Genomic DNA, 8,474 nt, shown 5'->3' on the forward strand with positions numbered 1-8,474 from the left:
TCTCTCCAAGGCCTCTGCATCAGCTCCTGCTTCCTGACCTGCTTGAGTTCCAGTCCTGCATCCTTTGGTGATCAACAGCAATATGGAAGTGTAAGCCGAATAAACCCTTTCCTCCCCAACTTGCTTCTTGGTCATGATGTTTGTGCAGGAATAGAAACCCCGACTAAGACACAGGGCTACACAGAGAAACTCAGTCTCAACACACAAACAAACAGAAGTTCATCAGCAGCTGCATACGAAACTTAAAGCTAGCCTGGGTCACAGGAGACTTTGTCTTAAAAATTAAATAAGGACCTAGAGCAATAGCCCAGGGTTAAGAGCAATTGTTGCAGAGTGGAATGATGGATGGCTCAGCAGTTAAGAGCACTGACTGCTCTTCCAGAGGTCTTGAGTTCAGTTCCCAGCAACTACATGGTAACTCACAACCATCTGTAGTAGGATCTGATGCCCTCTTTTGGTGTGTCTGAAGTGTACTCATATACATAAAATAAATAATTCTGGAAGAAAGAAAGAGAGAGAGAGAGAGAGAGAGAAAGCAAGCACTTGTTGCTCCAGCAGGGGACCAGGTTCAGTTCCCAGCACCCACGTGATGACTCACGACCATTGGTAACTCCACTTTTGGGAGATCTACTGTTCTCTTCTCAACTACACAGGCCTCAGGCACTCGAGTGCTGCACATAAACATGCAGGCAAACATTCATACACATGAAATAAAATAAAGTAAAAAAGAGGTAAAGGCCTACCTGAGTACTGACATGGTGAGTTCAAGGTCAGCCTAGAGAGCTTAATTCAGTCTTTTCTGAAAAGGGGGAAAAGCTGAAAACACACGGGCTGGAGAGATGGCTTAGAGAGAAGAACAGTTGCAGCACAAGCCTGAGGACTTGAGTTCAAATCCCCAACTCGGCATGGTTAGCAGGAGCTTGTAAGTCCAGGGTCCTAGGGGTAGAGACAGGTCTCTAGCCTAGCTCCAGTTTCACTGACAGATCTTATCTGAGGATAGGCAAAGCACTGAGTGCTACAACAAGGTCCCTGCCATGCTCCTCTGGCCTCTGCTAGCCCATATACAGGCACACACATGCACACGCACACACACACACACACACACATACCCATACCACACACACCACACTCCATACATATATACACATAAACACACACAGCCACACATACCCACACCATATGCAATACATATCATACAAACACCACACACACACATACCACACACATATCACACATACATACCCATACTACATGCTCACACCACGCACATACATCATATACACATACTCACCCACCCCACACAAACACTCACACCCCACACACACATCCCCACACCCCCACCATGCACACAAGCTCACCCCACAGACATAACACACATGCACACACACATACGCAAACACACACACACACATACAGACATACACCACATACAAAATTGCTTTTTTGAAGCTTTGTTTTTATTTTGCAACTATGTGTCTGGGGGTATCTGCATGTGTGAGTGTAGGTGCCGGTGGAGCCTAGAAGCAGGCTTAGGATCCCATGGAACTGGAGTTACAGGAGGCAGTGAGCCCTACAATGTGGGTTTGGAAGAGAACTTAGATCTTCTGGATGAGCATAAATTACTCTTAACCTCTAAGCCAGTTCTCCAGACCCTTAACCTAATTTGTAAAAAGGAAAGACAGAAAACAAGAAATAGAAAAGAAGAAAGGAAGGAAGGAGCTGGGTGTGATGGCAGGCGGATTTCTGAGTTCGAGGCCAGCCTGGTCTACAAAGTGAGTTCCAAGACAGCCAGGGCCACACAGAGAAACCCTGTCTCGAAAAACCAAAAGAGAGAGAGAGAGAGAGAAAGAAAGAAAGGAAGGAGAGAGAGAGAGAGAGAGCGCTTAAACAATATGCTCCCAGTCAGCAGGAGGCCCTAGGTCTAATTCCCAGCACTGGATAGAAGAAAAGCAAAAGGAGAATATTTGAGAAATCCTCACTAGGAAGCAGAGAGGAGAGGAAGGAGGGAGTGCTCAGACTCCACACTGCTACAGACACCTAGGAAAAGACCCATTAGAGGCCACAGTTGTTAGTGATGAGGAGAGCTAGCCTTCTTCTCGGTGGGGGCTGATGGCACCTCCACCCATTCATCCATGGTGAATGGGGTCTATCAGCCATTAGCTATACAAAAGCCACACAAAGGCCCACATTCGCAACTGTAGATGCAGAAATGGTTGAAGATTCAGGTCTCAGTTTCCACTCTGGTGGGAAGATGCGAGTCCAGACTAAATGTAATAACACACACGCCTCAGCTCCCCCGCAGGCTTACCACCCACCACCTCATACAAGAGGAGGAGAGAGCGGCAAAGACAAGAGGCAAATACTCAGAGGCTGAGACACCAGCTCCATCTCCCACAGCCAGGCAACCTCTAAGGCCTAGCCACGATGAACAGGAAACCCCGTGCGACACACCTAGCCCAGTGTCATGTACTGAGACTGCGGTGCCAGCATTCTGGCCGTCCTAACAGTGCAGGTGCAGAAGTGGCTCAGTAGGAACTGTAAAAAGCAAAAAACAAACAAACAAAAACAACAACAAAACAAAACGCTACAAGCAAGAACGGCAAGCAGTGTGGATCTCTGTTATCTGCTCTTCCCCTGAAGGGAGGCCAGGAACAAACTGCAAGATGGCGGATCCTGTTCAAGGTGCGACTTCGGGAGGGGAAAATCCTTCTAACTTAAAAATACAGGCTGTAGACTGGAGTGAGAACAATGTCTTCAGACGCTTCAGACTCTACGGAAGGTCGGAGAAACCAAGCCCCGCTGAGCAGAAGGGCTCACTCTGACTCCGCAAAACAGCAAGCTCTCAGCAACACACAGGCCTCTTCCTGCTTTCTTCTCAGCACAATCTCTTCGTTTTCAGTTTTGGAGGCTTTTGCGAGAGAGGCTCACTTTGTAGCCCAGGTTGGCCTCCCAAATACAAGGATTACTACCACCTGTGACTCCTATTTGTAATATATATATAATGCAAAAATTTATATATGTAAAAATCATATGTAATATAGTAACATATATGTGCATCTTTATTTATTTATTATTTTAATTTTTCTTGAATTTTCAAGACAGGGTTTCTCTGTGTAGCTCTGGCTGTCTTAGAACTTACCATATAGACCAGGCTGGCCTCGACCCCGGAGGTCTGCCTGATTCTGCCTTTTGAGTGCTAGGATTAAAGGCATGCATGCCTCATCCCCGCCCACCTATTTGTATTATGTTATATATGCGTATGTGTATGTGTGTGTATGTGTATATAAATACTTTTTTTTTTTTTTTTTTTTTTTTTTTGGTTTTTCGAGACAGGGTTTCTCTGTGTAGCCCTGGCTGTCCTGGAACTCACTCTGTAGACCAGGCTGGCCTCGAACTCAGAAATCCGCCTGCCTCTGCCTCCCGAGTGCTGGATAAATACTTTTTATTATAGTTTATCGTATCTGTGTTGGGGAGGGTATGCCTTGGTCGGAGGACAACTGTGGTTCTAGCATGTGGCTCCCAGGGATCAAACTCAGGTTGTCAGGTTAATGGAAACAAGACAAGATCTCGCTATGTAGCCCAGGCTGGCCTAGAAGTCATTATGAAGCCCAGGCCAGTATCATTTCTTTAGTTGTGTAGACCTGGGTGGATTCTTGACCCTGCAATTACCTGTGTGAGTTCAGTTAGTGACATAACAACTCCAATCCCAATATTTTCATTTGTCAACTTAAAGAGTGACATCAATCTTACGGGGTTGCCATAAAGGTTATATGGTACGGCATACAAACTACGCAGTAATAAAAATCCATATCTAGTTCCCGTTTTACAGGTGAGGGACGAGGGCTTGCTACAGCTTCTCCTTTCTGAAGATCGTACTTCAAGGCAAAGGGAGAGCTTCGGAGATTTGAAGAAACATCTATGAAGACTGGGTGGGCTTGACTGAACCAATCTCCTCTTGCATGAGGATCCACAGTTTTGTCCTGGAGATCTAAAAGATCAAGCACCCAGAATCCTGCCTAGCCTCTATGGCCTAGTGGTCAAACAGGTTGTGAAACTAAGTAGCAATGACTCAGCCTGGACTTGCTCTGCTGGTCACAGCCAGCAGGCTGACGCTGTTTGGTTGCAAGCTGAAAGGACATTGTGTCTAACAAACACATTGCCTGTCAAAGCCCTGTCTGGGTACCAAGCACAGACTGTGAACTCTGGTCATTGGGGCGTCACGAATGACTGAACTGGGGTACCAATGCTGTATGTGGCTCTTGCTTGTTATTCTTGTCTAAGGAAGGCCCAGAGCTATTGTCACGATAAAGGAATGTGCTGGAAGTGGGGAGCTACTCTCAAGGAGAAGCTTGGTTTGTTCTTTGAGGCCCTGGGAACCTGTCTTTATCTCCTTTAGACATGAACTTCTTACTATAGAAAATGCTCACCTTGAAAAGGTGTCATTTAATGATAAAGAATGCAAATTTTCAGCCGGGCAGTGGTGGCACACACCTTTAATCCCAGCACTTGGGAGGCAGAGGCAGGTGGATTTCTAAAGTAGAGAGCATTCTCTGTAAGTTGATACTAGAATCCTATGGTAATTCTACTGGGAACCTGCATTGTCTGCAAGATAAGGTTCATATTATGATAGAATGTTTCCGCTCATCCAGAAACCATAGAAAAGCAACCCAAAACGATCATAGACCCCAGCCCCAGGCCAGTTACGTCACTTCAAGCATTTGGTCATTGGATTTCATCTCTAGGATTGAAGTATTGCAACACTTGGGAGATGGAGGCAAGAAGATATTGGGCCTAAGGCTAGTCTCAGCTATGTAGTGAGTTAGAGACTAACCTGGGCTACATGAGACCCTGTCTCAAAAGAACCAAAAAAAAAAAAAAAAAATCTAAAACCTTTAGGAGTTAGTATCTTACCATGTAGCCCAGGCTGGACACAAAGTCATCATCCTCTGGCCTCAGGCTCCTAATTCCTAAGACCTGGGAGGACAGCCTCGTGTCTTCATGTCTAGTTGAGAAAGAAACTGCTAATAAGGAGCTGTGGCCTCTGAAAAATAGTCCGCAAAGATATCCAAGTCAACATCTCTCATCACTTTGCAAATGAATTGAAGAAATGGTGACAAGGGAGGGACATTATCCTGGAAGATCTAGGCGGGCCCTATTTGGGATCACACCTGCCATTATAAAAAAGAAATACCCCAGGCAGTGGTAGCTACTCCCTCAGTCCCAACACTCAGGAGGCAGAAGCAGGCTGATCTGTCTGAGACCAAGGACAGCTCCGTCTAGTCTACAGAACAAGTGCCAGAAGAGGAAGGGCTACAACAGAGAAACCCTGCTGAGGGGTGGGAGAAGAGTGTGTTGACTAAGAAGGCAAGCAGATGTGTTGTAATTTAAGTGTGTCCTGAGAAGTTTGTATGTTGGGAACAATCCCCAGGGCAATGCCAGTGAACTGTGAAACTCCTGAAGTGGTTGAGTCACGGTGCTCTGCTCTTGTGAACAGACCCAGGAATGCCCTCGTTGTAACAGGACTGGCTTCCTTATAAACAACAGGATTGCCCCTCCTCTCTCTCCTTCCACCAAAGCCCTGTCTCTTTCTCGTGCCTTCTGCCATGTTCTAATGCCCTCATCATCCAGAACTCCTCACCCTTGAGAATGTAAAGCCATCAGCTCTTACGCAGTAGCTATTACTCAATCTGAACTGCCGTGGTGACTCATGCCTGCAATCTCACCATTTGAAGCACTGAGACGTGATGATCAACATATGCTTCAGGCCAGCCTGGGCTACATAGTAAGTTCAGGCAAACCTGGGCTACAGAGTGAGGCCTTTCTCAGAGAACAAAACGACGATGACCACAACCACAAAAAAGTTAGGCTAGGACAGGATTTATTCATTTATTTAACGTGCGCGCATGTGACTAGGCAGAATGCTGTGGACACAAGCCACTGCGCGCGCCTGCCTCCTGTGTCATAGAGCAATCTGAAAAAGTTGCTTCTCTCATTCCACCACGCAGTCCTTGGCAACAAGTGTCTTTACCTCCCGAGTCATCTGGCTGCCACTACCACTGAATTTTGAAAGTAAAAGAAGCCAGTAGCAAAAGACCACCTATTATAATTATTTTATTTTATTTTACTTTATCTAGACAAACTGTCTTTATAGCAAAGATAGCTTTTAATTTCTTTTTTTTTTTTTTTGTTTTTTGAGACAGGCTTTCTCTGTATAGTCCTGGCTGTCCTGGAACTCATTTTGTAGACCAGGCTGGCCTCGAACTTAGAAATCCGACTGCCTCTGCCTCCCAAGTGCTGGGATTAAAGGCGTGCGCCACCACGCCTGGCAGTTTTTAATTTCTAATCTTCTGACATTCACCTCCCTAGCGCTGGGATTGTAGACAAGTCCAGACCTGTTTTTTCTTTTTTTTCTTTTTATTATATTATTATTGTTGTTATTATTATTTTCTTTTTATTTTTTTCCAGGACAGAGTTTCTCTGTGTAGCCCAGGCTGTCCTGGCACTCACTTTGTAGACCAGGCTAGCCTGGAACTCAGAAATCAGCCTGCCTCTGCCTCCCGAGTGCTGGGATTAAAGGCGTGCGCCACCACTGTCCGGCTTCACACCTGTTTTTCTTAGTACTCAGACAAGTACTAGAGGGCAGGCAAGCGCTCCGCAAGCACACAGCTCATCCAGCTCACGTTTATTCCTATTGTTTCCTGTTTACATTTCAGGCTGGCAAATGTATGTGTGCATGCCTGGAGTCCCAGCTCCTGAGAGATGGAGTCAGGGAGATCATGAGTTCAAGGTCAACCTTATTTATATAGAGGTGAACCCTATAGTTTGGTCTCAATTTATTTTATTTTTTTGAGGTGGGGGTTTTGAGACAGAGTTTCTCTGTGTAGCTCTGGCTGTCCTGAAACATGCTCTGTAGGCCAGGCTGGCCTCAAACTCAGAGATCTGCCTGCCTCTGCCTCCTGAGTGCTGGGATTAAAGGCCTGCGCCATTACCAGCCAGCTTCACCCCAAATTTTGTGTGTGTGTGTGTGTGGCATCAATTCACCTTGTAACCCAGACTAGCTTCTACCTTGCAATCATCCTGGCTTAGCCTTCCAACTGAATAGGAAGAGTATATCATGACAGCAACTTACTGTTCAGGTTCTATTGAACAGTCTGTGTTGAGACTGTATATATCTAAACAGACAGAAATTTGCGGGGTTGTCAAGAGTGATGACAGAGACAGATAATTTCAGTCGTTAGGAAGTGGAGGCAGGAGAATCAGTTCAAAGTCATCCTGGGGCCCGGGCGGTGGTGGCGCACGCCTTTAATCCCAGCACTTGGGAGGCAGAGGCAGGTGGATTTCTGAGTTCGAGGCTAGCCTGGTCTACAGAGTAAGTTCCGGGACAGCCAGGGCTACACAGAGAAACCCTGTCTCGAAAAACCAAACCAAACCAAAACAAAACAAAGTCATCCTGGAACTCCATGCAAGTTCAAGATCACCATAAGCCACATAAAACCCTGTTGATATTTATACTAATACTAATACTAGTACTAATAATACTAATACTAAATTGAAGTAGAAACTTTAGAGTTCCTTGCAAAGGCAGTAATGTCAGACGGTGTTTGCTGGGGCCAACACATGAAGGAATGTTTGGCTGCAGCAGACTTAGGTGAAAGGCTGAGGTAGACTTGGGAAGGAACATTTCGCTGAAGCAGAAGCAGGTGAAAGGATGCTCTGTTAAAGCAAATGCTTGAAAGGTTAGGTGAAGAAGGGTTCTTTGCTAACGACACACATGTATGGTCGGCCTTGCATTATGGAGTTGAGCTCGTTTTTTGCCAGGATTCCGTAGAGAAAAACACACCAGAAACTCCTGGTGGAGTGCTGTAGTTTCTTGCTGCTTCCTTGGACAACGGTCATTTGGCAGGGTGATGTCAGCTGAGACAGACTTTATGCATAGAGCTTTATTAAGACTTTAGAGTTAGGGCTAGACACACGGTGGGACAAGGCCCATGGAGGACACCGGATGTTTAGCAGGAATATAAAACAACTTAGCGGACAGTGAAGGAGGTGAAGTTGACTTGCCTATAGAGCTAGCTGCACAACGTTTATTGGTCTCATGTCTTTGCTGATCTTTGTTTGACTGAGAAAGGTACAGTCTAGAGCTTTTCTTGGTGTTCCCGTTGGCCTCTCCTGCTGACTTGTGCTGAGGCTGAGGCCAAGGCCTGGCTGTCCCTGCTAGGTCGGGCCACTGCTGTTGATTCATGTTTACTATCCCAAGGCTACTGAACTGGACCGCTGGTGTGTCCCTGAAGGTTTGCGAATGGATCCAGCTGCCTCTGCTGACCTGTGAACTGAATTACTGATTTCCTGACAACTCAGATGATATTTGCTCCTAAAAACCATTTCTAAACAGGTCCACTTCCCCCATATTCTTTCTTTTCCACTACCTCTGGTGGGTTGGGGACTAGAAAGGAGGTGAAAGCATTTAAGAACCA

The sequence above is a fragment of the Mus caroli genome, chromosome 4, assembly GCF_900094665.2.
Source record: "Mus caroli chromosome 4, CAROLI_EIJ_v1.1, whole genome shotgun sequence".
Taxonomy (NCBI): domain Eukaryota; kingdom Metazoa; phylum Chordata; class Mammalia; order Rodentia; family Muridae; genus Mus; species Mus caroli.